Here is a 13,821-nt window from a genome sequence, read left to right on the forward strand (position 1 = left end):
GCTGTTCAAACAGTGAGTTGCATCTTGTGTTTTTGAACCTACGGCCGTCATGTTCATGGAGGTGAGGAGGGGCATTCCAGGGAAACTCTCGTCAGTCTCCCCTCTGGTCGACTTGTCAACCAAACCACCATACTTAGTCACCATTGCTTTTGGTAACCTTATCTTTGTTACTCCTCCAAGATGTCCATAGTAATTTGCATGGTCATCAAAACTCCATGTCATGTAGCTGCAGTCTCCTTCTAGGTTGCACCATACCCATCCAATTTGCCCAGTATTTGTTGTTGTCAAAGGGATCGTTGAATGTTATCAGTTCAGTCGGGAACAGTGGGCACTCCTTTATCTTTGCCCTCAGGTTATTTCTCTCTTCTACTATCTTGTCCTTGTTTTCTTCAACATTTATGTGTACCAACACTTTCATCCCTATTGATTTCTCAGGTGACATTGTGTAATGCAGATCTTGATCAAAACCAGTCCTACTAGTACTAGGAGCAGCGCTCCTGGTAGTACTTTCAGTCCATCTGCCATCCATGTTGGCATCCATGATCATGTATATGACAGCCAGCTCTGGTCTTTTCCTGTTCCTTTGGCTTCCTCCTCCATCTCGGCATGCATTTTTCGAGACACGTGTTACTGCTTCTGTCAGTGTGCCATTTTCTGCATCATTTGCAAGCACGAATGTGCAACAGGATCTCCCAATCTTGCACAAACTCCCACTTACATTGCTGTGAGAAGGTCTAGAACATATCTCTTCTGGCAATCCAACAACCTTATTGCTCAGAGCTCTTCTTGTATCGCCTTGAAGCCATTTACTGTCAAATGTATTGTCTGCTTCAGCTTCCATCTTGTTATCTGCAGCCATTTCACGTTTGTGCATGTCTGTACAGCTGGAACTAATGACACGAAAACAATGTCTGTCCTACTGAACAGCCCGTGCTCAGGTGGCACATCGTCCAGTGATGCTTTTGATGCTGATAAGAAATAGTTATCTCTTTTCACTCTATTCACTATCACTGACCGTTTCCCTCTTTTCATAGTGTCCATTGTAGAGATGTCATCTATCTTGATATCCTTCTGTGGTACCACTAGTGCTGACATGTTGATGTGTACGAACATACATGCTCCTCCCCAGTTGGTTGGCAGCTTCTCATATGCCTTAGATCTGCACACCCAATAGTGATCCATTAATACTGCCGTCTCAATCTTCATAGCTGGATGCTTTTCTGTGTACCTACACTCCTTGTTTTCTCTAACCATTACTGCTCCATCATTCTGGAAACACAATGCTGGTTTCTTCAGTGGTATTATGGGTTTTGGACCAGCTTAATTGTCCACCCAGGTCAGTAACTTTGTGCTCGCATCCCATTCTTTCAGGCACTTGTCATTTTCTCCTTGCAATGAGTTTAATAGCACTTGTACTAGGGTGTGTGCCTTGTTACCTACTACTCCCTCCTTCCATGCTTCAGCTGTGTATACTTGGCCATACATGAGCATTTGTGGTCTTTCCCAGCATCCCGGTATTCCTCCTATTTCCTTGGGTCCTTTCTTATGGCATGGTAATACTTTCAATGTTATTGTTATTGTTTTTGTCTCTCTTTTCTGTGGGCCGTCAGTTACGCACTGTACAGCCAGTAATTGTTCATCATGTCAAGAGTCTTTATATAACTGTCTTCATAGGGAAATGTTGCCTTGGACATCTAGCTCAATGTTGCTATTCTCCTTTGGAATCTTCCTTGGGTTGTAACCATGGATAGGTATATAAGGCATTGTGCTCTTGCTGATGGCATTTCAGTTGCTATAAATGTTCTTGAGGCACTCATGGCACAGTTGATTAGTGAGCAGACACAGCAGCTCTCCTCAGTGGTTTCTCTACCTACGTTGGTCATGTGCTTGTACCACATGTTGTTAGATACTCGAGCAGTATCAGTGAGATAGAGTTTCACCCTCCCATGTCTGCATCTGCACTGTGTCTACCTCTCTTTAGTATACTTACTCTGATTACCTGTCCACCTGACATGGTCATTCCACCTGCTAGGGTCGGGGTTGTGTTAGTAGAGGATACAGCAGCATGTCTAGAAACATAGGATACTTGCCAAAAGATGAGGCTGAAAATAATACATGAGATTAAGACACACAACACAATAATCATTCTTTTAGTAATGGTTTCCATAACTTACACCTCTTTGAATCCCTGTGTAGTTTGAGGATATCAGTTGCCCACCTGAAATGTGCAAAACAAGCGTTTAGTGGTGTTAATATTGTATTAATTCAAGGCATGCAAACAAAATAATATGCCATAACAAGAAGGATTGGCTGTTCCCACACAGCATTTATTCTGGGGTCACAGAGTACTGAGAGCACAGATAGATTTTCCCTTTCCAGGTGTGGATATACTTGGGACAAATAAGCTATGAAGACGTGGAAATACACATTAGGGTGGAGTCTCTTGGTGGTGTTGGATTTCCTAATAAATTGGAGTAATGGGCCTGGGAAAGTTTCATGATGAGGATCACGGAGAATCATGGACGAAATGCAATAAAAATAGTCATACGTTCATGGTGAATGTGTGTGGAAAGAAAAATATCAAACAGACAGCCTACCCTCACTCTGGATATCTGGGACAAGCACCTATAATGGGCTCTTTTGTCTTGTATAGCCGCACGGAAGTGTAATATAATAGGTGGATGCATTCATAATGGACTAAAAATAATCTTGGGCTTCACAATATATTCCTTGCCAGAGCACATATGGTCTGCAAGTGGTCTGGCTCCATCCACCATCCAGAGTCCAGATGCTACTTCTCAAATGTTCTATGAATTATCTACCTGTAATTGTGTGTGAGATCTAGAAATCAGTCTCCTGCTGAACTACTTCAAATCTCTCAGGGGGTCTCGGGAAGCTGAACCACAGCCCACCTGAACCTTGTAATATTAAAGTGTGACATGTACACATTTTCCATCTATACTAAAATAAGAGGCTTTAGTCAGGAATTCACTGTTCTTCAATGAGTCAACCCACATCAAAATGCTGCATGTTTACAATACCTCTGCTTCCCCCTGTTTTGAATGAAACCTATACTGGTATATATCCACACTCGAAGTACTGGAGAGGAAATATCCTTAGCCCCTAGTAGTTTCCGAATACACCCCCATGTCCACTGACGGCAGTCCACTGCGTCAATACTTGAAGGAAATGTCTCAATGTCCCCCAAAGCAGACATATCCACAATATGTGGGAAATGACCTTGCCTAACAAACACAACATTGGGCCAAGGACAGTTCTCCAAAAAACAATAACTTGCAATGCACTTCTGAGGCAATAAGTTACATTTGTACAGGACTCGCAAAATCTACTAGTCCACTCACAATGGTGAGGAGATTTAATGAAGGTGAGTACGATTTCCTTGGTACTTGACCTTGCTGACAAGCTTTAGGATGTTTGAAACCGTACTTGACATACACTACAAAAAAACCTGTTTGCAGTAAATGGAAAATAAATCTCACTGTGGATAGTTGGCATTTGGGGGGCAGCATTGCACCAAATATGAAGTGTGCTTATGGTGACATGCATCATGTTATAGAAAGCACCAGTAAATATGTTGTCACCCGTCACCATAGGGTGAGTGCATTTCTCAAATATGTACACTAAGGAACTGGCCCTGCAGGTTTAATGGAATTTTGAAAAATGTGCAAGCCTGGTCTCAGCACTATTACCCTTATCTCTAGATAGAAATTGGATGATCTTTGGTTTGGCATATGTATTAACAAGGAGAATGTCCTTACCCAACAGCCAAACCCCTACCGCTGTATAGCTCCCCTCTGGGTCTGTAAGGAAGTTGTGCGTTTGAAAATCAAATGATTTATAATTCTGAATAAGCAGCCAGACACTGCAGGCATTTATCCATATCTCTGAAGAATATGTCCTACCCTTGGTCCAAGCTACCATTATAGAGGCAAAGGAGCCATTCTATTCACATTCTCTTTAACTGTTATGTCTGAAACACCTCTCCCTTGTACTTTTCCTGGTCAGGATTAACCTTCATCACAAACCCGTCATAATGGGTTTTAACTGTCTGTAAGCACTCCTGTTATTGGAAGATAAGAGAACTGTGGCCTAAAAAACTTAAATGATTTGCCCAGGCTCACACAATGTTCTTAAATAGGGAAGCCAGAAATTTGAAATTAGGTTTTTAAAATCTAGGGCAGACGTCTTAGCTGCAGACAAGATTTTCTATCAGAAGTGGTTGGTTATCTGTGAAGTCTTTTCCCCATTCAGATGTGAAGGGAAAAGCTCAGAGACTGAGCCAAAGGTTCCATGTTTTTGAACCATCTCATTTTGCGTCATGGGCTTTTCCTTTTGAAACCATCGCAATCTGGTATTTGAGTCCAATTGCTTCAGTTGAAGAGCACTAAGGCTGCAATTCCTAGAGTGAGCTCATTTGTAATAGGACAAGAAAAATGAAAACTGAACATTTCAGAAATAACAGGTTACACTGGTAGTTGGTGAAATAATTAATTGGCTTGAGTGGCTCGTCTAAGATGTCAGTAATCTACAGATAAACGGTCTGAATGATCAGCCGGCAGAGGTCGAAGTGTACGAAAAGAACTATTGGAATTATGTTCCCTACTGGCCTGCCACCACTCGACACAAGCCCCATCGCCACGTAGCCTCCCACGCACAATATATCCTCCAAACACATGCGCCTGCTGTTTAAGGGATCGTCCAGAGCAAATTTCAACTATTCCTCCACTTATTTTAAAACGAAACCATTCCGGAACGGTTTCTTTTTAAAATAAAACTATAGAAAAAGTAAAACGTAAAAAAACAAAGTAGAGGAGCCCCGCTTCCAACAGCTCCCACCCACTTCGACCATTGCATGCTGGCCATCCAAAGACACAGCTTAATCTTCTGGATCTGGAAATCCAGCGCGTGCAGGTATTCAGCATCAACTGCTGAAAAGAGTGCCACTATCTTAGCTCATCCAGACAATTCTAACAACTAAAAGTGTTGCATCAAAGTACTGTGTTCCTCCACATTTCTCACAGAGAAAATGTAGCAGGGTTGTCCAGTTAGTAGCGGAAATGACATCACACACCCTGAAGACAACAAAAGTAGTGACATTATTTGATCTTTGACCCTAAGGATATAACAGGAAGTTATGTCACATGACATCTCCCCTTTAAGACTGACAGCCTGGACCAACAACGTCACTATTCATTTAAACATTCTGAATCATCTTTGCCAAATGGCTCCCCCTCACAGACACATCGTTCCCTCACGTGCCTGTAACAAACTCTAGTCTGAGCAGCTCTGCTCTTATCTCCATGCCTCAATTTCAGGCCTGTCCCTGAATTGCTCCTCACTAAATCTTAACTCTTTCAATAACTGGATAGCTGCAGCACTTGAGGTAGATATTCCTCTCTCGTCTCTTTCATGTACTTATTGTCCTATTATCTCCAAATGTATTTATTTATTTTATTTATTCATTGGACATTTGTATGGCATCTATACACAAGTGTTTCCACGCACAACAAGACAAAAAAGGGAGTGGGGAGGATATAGGGGAAAAAAACAGTAACGGTCCTGCTAGGCCTTGTGGCATTTTTACTGTGCAAGTGCAGAGACAAAAAGTGTATGGGAGGGTGGAAGTAGGGGGCAGGACTGGGGGAAAGGAGGGAGGTGATGTGCTCGAGTGGGGGGCCCAGAGGGCTAAGCAAGAGCTGAGGGGAGCTAGAAAGGTCAAGTGGCAGGGAAAAGTAGGAAAGGGAAAACAAGTGCGATGGATGGGGTGGACCAGATTCAGGGTAGTCCGGGAAGGGTGCCTGAGGGCAAGTACTGATTAGGGATGCTGGGGAAAACTGGGCAAGGAGGGCCTGGCCCCTATAAAACTCATAAGGGACCAGGCACCAGTTGCAGTGGCAGAGGGATATTAGCACAGGAGGGGGAGGGAGAAAGAGGAGGAGAAAAGGAAAGTCTTGAGAAGTTTCTGAAACTTAAGAAGATCCTTCTCAAGTCTGAGGGGGACAGGGAGGCCATTCCAGAGGGAAGCTCCTGCCGGGTAAAGGGATCTACCTCCCACTCTTTGCTTGGAGAAGCATCTGACCTGCAGAGAGTTGGTTGGATCCAGAGGACTGAAGAACTCTAGCATGGAGGTATTTATGGAGAGAACGCTGGATGTAGAGAGGTCCCAGGCCCAGGACAGCCTTGTGGATGATGCAAAGGGTCTTCAACTAGATCCTTGCGGTCACCGGGAGCCAGGGGATATATTTTTGGTGAAAACCAGAGCTCTGGAGACATTGAGCTTCTGGGGGGAGATGAGGAAAGGGAGACTGCCTCTGAGGAGCTGGAGCTGAAAGTTGGATTTCTTGCCAAGATCTGTGATGTGCAGAGAGAAGGAAAGTGAGGAGTTAAAGATGACCCCAAGGTTTTTAGCCTCACGAGAGGGTGAAGGGAGGGGACCCATGGAGGGTGGCCAGAGAGTGTGGGGGGAACAGAGAGCAGGCATCCCAATGAAAAGGATCTCTGTCTTACTGGCAGTAAGGCAGAGATTGTTAGCAGAGCACCATGCCTCAATATCAGTCATTCAGTCAGGTATGAGAGAAGAAGAAGAGAAGGTATAGGATGAAAGCTTAAAGGAGAGCTGTGTGTCATAAGCATAACACTGGAAGTGAGGAGAGATGGTGGTGATCAAGTGGGCCAGAGGGGCAAAGTAGATCTTGAACAGCCATGTTGATTGGATAGAGCCCTGAGGGACGCCACAGGTGGAGAGTAAGCTGAATGATAGCAAAGGGCCCAATTTCACTTGGGAGGGTCAGTTTGAAAAGAAGTAGCCAGCCACCATGTCAGTGCCCAGTTCATGGTGCCTTGGGTATCATGGAGACGGGTTATGAAGATGGCATGGTTAACTGTGCCAAAGGCAGAAGAAAGATTGAGAAGGATCTCAACTGAGGGAGAGTTTGAATCCAGGTTTGAGAGCAGGTATTCCCAGGTATTCTGGGGAGCAGTTTCCATGCCTCTGGATGCTCTGAGGCCAGACTGGTGGCCATGGAGGCAGCCAGCCAATTTGGTGTGATGGTTCGGTTGGGAGATGACCAGGTGGGATAGGACCAGTGCTTGAATGGTGGATCTAATGCTGTCCGAAGGGAGGAAGTGCTTGGCTTTCTGCAGGAGGGAGAGCTGATACCAAGCTGTCAGAGTTTTCTTAGCTATGTGTGTCTTGAAGGAGAGATGTTTGTTGATGTTTTGGTCTTGGAGGGGTTGAACTTCAAATATGCACTGGACATCCAAGACTGGATCAGTGAGAGGCAGGATTTGAGCCTATGGTTGTCTTTGATGGAGTCGATCTTGAGGTATAGCTGTGTGTCATTGGCAAATTGGTGTATCTGGATGTTTTGTGTAGCTAGGAGGGCTCCTAGCAGCACCATGTATGGATTGAAGATCACTGCGGAGAAGATGAAAATCTAAAGGTCTCCACGGGTAGCATTGGCGATCTAGAGGAGGCCATCTGAACAAACGACTGGCGGTTGGCAATTGTTAATGATTTCAATCAGGTGATAAACCCTGTCTCAGCCTAGTATGCAGTGCACAACTGAAATGCTTATTTTGTTATATATAGGTTCAATATTTGAGAGATACACCACTCATATCACACCCCCTTTTCAAATACCCTGGGTCACGATGGGCCAGGAACCAGGCTGGGTGGTAAAGGCAATACTTATTTATTTAGAAATTCAAGAAAATCATACACTTTTTAATGTATGGGGCAGCAATCACCAATGTGGTGACAATAACAAATAGGAATGTGAACAATGCATTTAAATTAACCCTTTAGCAACACAGAGAGAAAACACCAGAGAATAGAGATACTTTTGGATTTTGGAAAGATAGCACTCAAGTTAGGATTTCCCCCTGCAATATTCCTCAACCCACAAATAATAAATTCTAAATAGATATAAGGAAGCAGCGGTTAATCAGGAAGGAGGAATAAGAAACAGAATTCAAATCCAACCTTCCCTCCCCAAAAAAGAGAGAAAAACGGATTTGAACCCTTGCAATGTTAAAATGGCACTCGGAAATGGCTGAATAAAACAATGAATGTGTGCAAAAATCCTGAAATAAGTACAATTTTCTTGTACTTATTTCAGGATTTTACAATTAATCATAAGCCATAGATTGAGCAAAAACATACAATTAAAAAATGAATGGAAGGTTTAAAACAATTGGTAGTAAAAATAACACGTGTAAAACTTTGCAAAAATGCTCATTCCCGCCTGAAATGAACCAAACGGTTTCTAATCAAAACGGGTGAAATATTGTAAACATGTATGAGGTTTCTGGGTTGAGGTGTAGCTATGGATACTAGGTACAATAGGGAAGTGGAATGAGGTCTCTAAATGTTAAATTGAGTGAGTTATGCAAGATCTAGTGAGGAGCGTTTTTGGAAAATAAAGGCGCGAAAAAGGAACAGAAATCAATTTTGACAAGGACAGTTTTACTCTGTTTTAGGGCATTCAGGCTAGTAGACCAGCTTGAGACACAGTAAACTCTGGAGTTGATCTGCGGAATCAACTCTAGCACCTCTGTGCCCGCCCTGGCAGACCCAGTCCGATCACCCGAGGGAGGACTAAGGGCTTAGGATTTCACAAGTTAAAATTATTAAAGATATTGGCGCTAGCACAAGGAATCAAAAGCAGGGTTTTAACAATGATTGTGACAGTATTACAGTTATCAGGATAAAGATAGGATGACTTAGAGATTGGGATGGAACAAAGCAAGGCAAGGTTTAATATGTTTCTATGGTTCCTATTGATACTCACAGTCCACTTTTAGTTTGGGTTTTGGACAGTCAGCAGTTCTGGTCGCCACACAGGTCTGGTCCAACACAGGGCAGCCGGACAAAATCAGCGGGACAGAGTCAGTTGGGCAGGGACTGGATACCGAAGGATAGTTCTTCTGGACTGGCTGTTCTGGTTACTGGATCCTATAGGACATCAGGATAGCAGGATAGCAGTGAGTGGCAGCAAGCCAGGTAAATTCAGGATGCTGCCCCAAAACACCACAGCGCTTCCCTTGGTTTTGAGGATTATTTTAGAACTGAGGCCTAGCTGAAGCAGGATCAGCAATTGCTTGGCCTTATGGTTGGGATCTGGATTTTCGATGGATAGATGCAAGATGAAGACAGGAACAGGACGCCGGCATAGGAATCAGGAATCAATTTGTGCTCTGAGTGCTAGTCAAGGGCCTTTATTTATAATGCCAAATAACATCATTACAGTATATGACAGGGGCAGGATTCACTACCCACGCCCCTAACAATCGGATTGGGCAAGGGCATAGTCTCCGCCTTGCTCACAATTGGTTGGATATCAGAAAAGTGAGGTCATGTTTATGAGGTGATTTTTACTGTATCTAGAAACTCCCACAGTTCCTTTACTGAAAATCTGATTTTGCTAAAAACAGATATTTATGCAGTTGCCACCTCTTAGTAAATCAGATACACAGGTTACATATTTTGTGCAGCCCAAATTAGTCCAAACCTATAGTCTGTGTGACCTTGTTTCGTCTTTCTGACACATTTTGGTCATTTTACACATTAAAGATTTGGCCCACAATTCCCCAATTTTATACACAGGTGCAAATCGTCCCCAGGGATGTATGTACAAAATTTGACATTTGCTACATGGATGCTTTTCTGGTAATACACCATATATCACCATTTCTGCCCAGAGTGTGCCATGACATTCTACCAAATTTTCAAACACAGCACACAATTCCACTTTTACGCTATGAAAATTCCACATTTTTACCAATTTTGACAGCTGAGATATGTCTTTTTAAAGTTCTTTCTAAAATAGTCTTAAGACAAATGGGGTCATTGTCTGTCATTTCTTTTCTTCCCAGCTAACACCAACTGGCAGTTTTTTCCAAGCAGGATGGAGGGCCTATCTCTTAATTGAAGGTTTTATTGCCCTTCACCCTTGACAGGTGAGTGTCACAGGACTGCTATTGTCCCAGCCTGGAGCAAAGACGAATGTCTGATGAGCATGTGAACTGTCATTGTCCTATCCCATTCAACGTTTTTCAAGCTGGTACTTCGCACCTAAGTGTCCTGGATTTAGGGTGTATCTCCCATCCTAGGAGGAGTTTCATAGCTGGCAACTGGAATTACAGGTTTCTGAGAGCTTGCAACTCCAGCCCATGTGTTTTAAATTGTTTAATTTCTTACTTTAATTCGGTTTGCAGCTCCTCAGATTGCCACTGTCTTGGCAGCTGTAGCCATTTTCCTTGCAGCAGGACTCTTATCTAAAGTATAGATACAGTTCTCCTTGACCTGGCTCGGAGGGTAAAAAGTCTGCGCCTGGATACATTTTGTCAAGAAATAAATGTGTGTTTCCCGTGCCAGTGAAAATGAAGTTGCTTTTGATTTCTCTTAGAGTTGGTTTTAACTGGGCCTTTTTACTCACAGTGGTTTCAGAATGACAGATGAAATTGGCATCAAAACAGCATTTTGAAAGGATGAAAATGGTTTCATTTTGAAGGGGATTTTGTCTTTTGCAGCAATGGCAGGCTTCCTTTTCACTTGATTCCATATATGTTTCAGAACACACTGGCATATTTTTCAGTTTGTCCCCATGTTCCATTTTGCCCGAAGTGTGTGAGGCAAAATGGTGCAGCCATTTTTCTGTTGCTGCTGCCAAAAGCAGTTTTGAGGTCCTGGTGCACACAGGAGCCAGTGCAGCCAAGTTACTGTTTCTTGTGCACAGGCATCTCAGAGATGTGAGGCAATGCTGTTGAGTGGGTCAATATATCCCACACAAGGTTGCTGACTCCTATGTACTGATGTAGGATGCCTGTAAGTGCCTGGTGGTCTACTGTGTCAAAAGCGGACGAGAGGTTGAGTAGAACCAGGAGGCAGGGGTGGTCGTCGTCAAGGGTGTTGAGGGCATCGTCGACACCTGTATGGATTCTGTCCCCGATGCTGCATCTAGGTCTGAACCTGGTAGGTGTGGGGGAGATTGTTGGTGTCGATGAGTTGCTGCACTTGTGCGGCTACCGCTTTCTCAATGTTCTCACCTAGGAAGGGAAGATGGGTGATGGGGCGATAGTTACCTAGGTTGGCAGGATCCAGAGTGGGTTTCTTTAGTAGAGGAAGGATTTTTCTTGTCTTTAAGGTTGATGGGAAGGTGCCTTGAGTTAGGGAGCTGTTGATGATCTCCAGGTAAGGAAGGAGAGCTTCTGCAGGGAGGCCCTTGAGGATGGATTCTGGGAGAATGTCATTGGTATTCAATGTGGCTTTGAGGGTGCACAGGGTTTCTATCAGTCTTCTGTCGAGAGTGTCTTGAATGTTGTCTAGGATGTGGAGATTATGCAAGGAGGGACATGAGGTGGGTCTGTGGATGCAGAGCTGGTGTCTATGTGCTGGCAAATCCTGCTGAATTTGTCGATGAAGAAGGTGCTGATGGTGTGGATTCTTAGATGGAGTATGGTATGGCAGTGTCGGGTAGCGGGTTGATGCAGTGCTTGACCGCTTTGAAGAGGGCTCTGCTTTTGTTCTCAGCTTCTGCTATGGTGTTCTGATGGTAGGAGGCATTCGCTGTGTTGATTAGTTCTCAGCAGGTTGCTCAGAGTGCCGTGAGGAGCGCCAGGTGGGATGTGGCTCTGGAGCATAACATGTTTTTTCCTGTTTCCTGATGACTCTTTTCCTGATGTTGAGTTCTTGCATGTACCAGGGTGCTGGCGGTTTCATTTTGCAGGTGTGTTGTTTCAAAGGCATGTGTCAGTTGATGGAGGCTGAGAGGGTGGCATTGAGTGCTTCCAGTAGAGAGTCGCAGTTCAGTTGTGGGTGTTTGGTCAATCTAAGGTGGAGTTTGGCGAGATCTCCTGTGATGGCTTCCACTGGGAAGTTCTTGAAGGACCTGAAGATTTGTCTGATGGGGTTCTGCTGGGAGTGCTTGACTGGGGTGGTGTGCAGGATGTAGAAAGGCACATCTAGGTGGTCAGACCAGTCAAGCCAGAGAGGAGAGTTGTAGTGGAGGGAAGACAGTGCAGTGATGATTAGGTCGAGGATGTTACCTTTCTCGTGTGTTGGGTCTTTCATGTGCTATGTGAAACTGAGGGTGTCAAGAAGGCCAAGGAGAGCTCCCTTCATCAGTTTGATGGCCTTGTTGCCTGGGAGGTGGAAGTTGCCTGTGAAGATGTTGTTGCTGTGCATGAGGGACATGGTGGTGACCAAGTCGGTGAAGTCTCCAATGAAGGTGGTGTTGGGCTTGGGTGGTCTGTAGAAGAGATGTAAGGTGACTATATCCATCAGGGAGAGCAAGAAGTGGTTGGAGAAGACTTTTAAGGTGCCAGTGTTGTCGATGTCAAGACTGGTGCAGGGCCACAAGGTCTTGTGGATGACTGCAAGGCCTCCACCTGTCTATTTATGCCGGTCTCTGTGTTGGATGCTGTAGCCGTCTGGGACAGGGTCTAGGGTGTGGGTGGAGGTGGGTGTCAGAAGGTCTGAGTGAGGAAGATGGCATCAAGGTTGTGTTTAGTGATGAGGTCGGCGATGTCTGCAGCATGGGTGATAGCTGAGCAGACGCTGGCGAGCATCAACTTCTGTACTGTGGATGGTAAGGGGGTGAAGATTGGATTGGGGCTGATGTGGGTGAGGTTTCTGCATTGCAGAGTCCTTGCCTTAGAGGAGTGATCTTGTTGATGTTGGCATTGACTGTGATGGTAGGCATGGCCTGTGGGGACAGAGGAAGAAAACACATGACAGCACATGCTTACCCGTTGTCTGGGCAGGAGTTTGGGCCCTAGGTCCTCCCAGTCTGAACAGGTTCAAACAGGAATTGCCCTTTCTTTTGTAATTTTGCTTTTACTATTTCCCATTGTCTTCGCCATTCCCTCAAGTCCTCAAATTTAACCAGAGTTGTTCCTGGTAATCTTAGAAAGGTTATTATCACTACTCTAGAAAAATCCTTCCATTGACGCCCTCTTGCATTCTATCATCCTATTTCTCTTCTACCAGCCCCAGATAAAACCTAGGAAGATTTTATAACTTGCCAGTTTGTGTCTTTACTGAATCACGTTCTGTTTTTCACCTCCTGGAAAGAGGGTGCGAGCATGTTCACTACTCTACTAGATGACCTTTGACACAGCAGCAACATGGTCACTCCCACTACCCTAGTCCTTCTCGATCTCTCTGCCACATTTGATATGGTTGATCACTCCATCTCGATCTACAGACTTGTGGGGGTTGGAATCTTGGGAGTCGCACTGGACTGGCTTTCCTCTTATCACAAATTGCTGTCAGGCTGCCTCCCATTCACCCTTTATCGTCCTCTTTTCTCCTTTTAACTGTGAGGTTCACCAGGGTTCTCTCTCCCTCTCTCTCTCTATTTAATCTTCATGTTATGCCTATGTGGAGGCACATTTAGAAGCTGGACCACTTCTTTTCTTGGTATCTGCACTTCCCCCTTGTGCTCCCTGGGTCACCTCAGTATGCAGCTCAGCTTCTGCAGTCCTTAGGTTCTCTAGATCCAGTATCAAATTAGTGCAGTCACCTACTCCTAAACATCAACTCTGACACCTAAACCAGATCTCACCTCATCTAACCTGCTCAGCCCATCTTTCAATAGTGTGCGCTCTGTTCCAATCCTGCATTGACTATGGAAATGTGTTCTTTATTTTGGTCTTCCCCATTTGAGTGTCTCTGGTCTCCTGCTGATTCAGAATGTTTCTGTGTGTCCCGTGACTGACCTGAACATGCAGGACCATATTATGCCTACCTTGGCTAAAATTCATCGACTCCCCTCTCATCTGCATATCCTGTATAAG

Source organism: Ambystoma mexicanum, chromosome 7p, assembly GCF_040938575.1.
Source record: "Ambystoma mexicanum isolate Mex_15411 chromosome 7p, UKY_AmexF1_1, whole genome shotgun sequence".
In the NCBI taxonomy this organism is placed as follows: Eukaryota; Metazoa; Chordata; class Amphibia; order Caudata; family Ambystomatidae; genus Ambystoma; species Ambystoma mexicanum.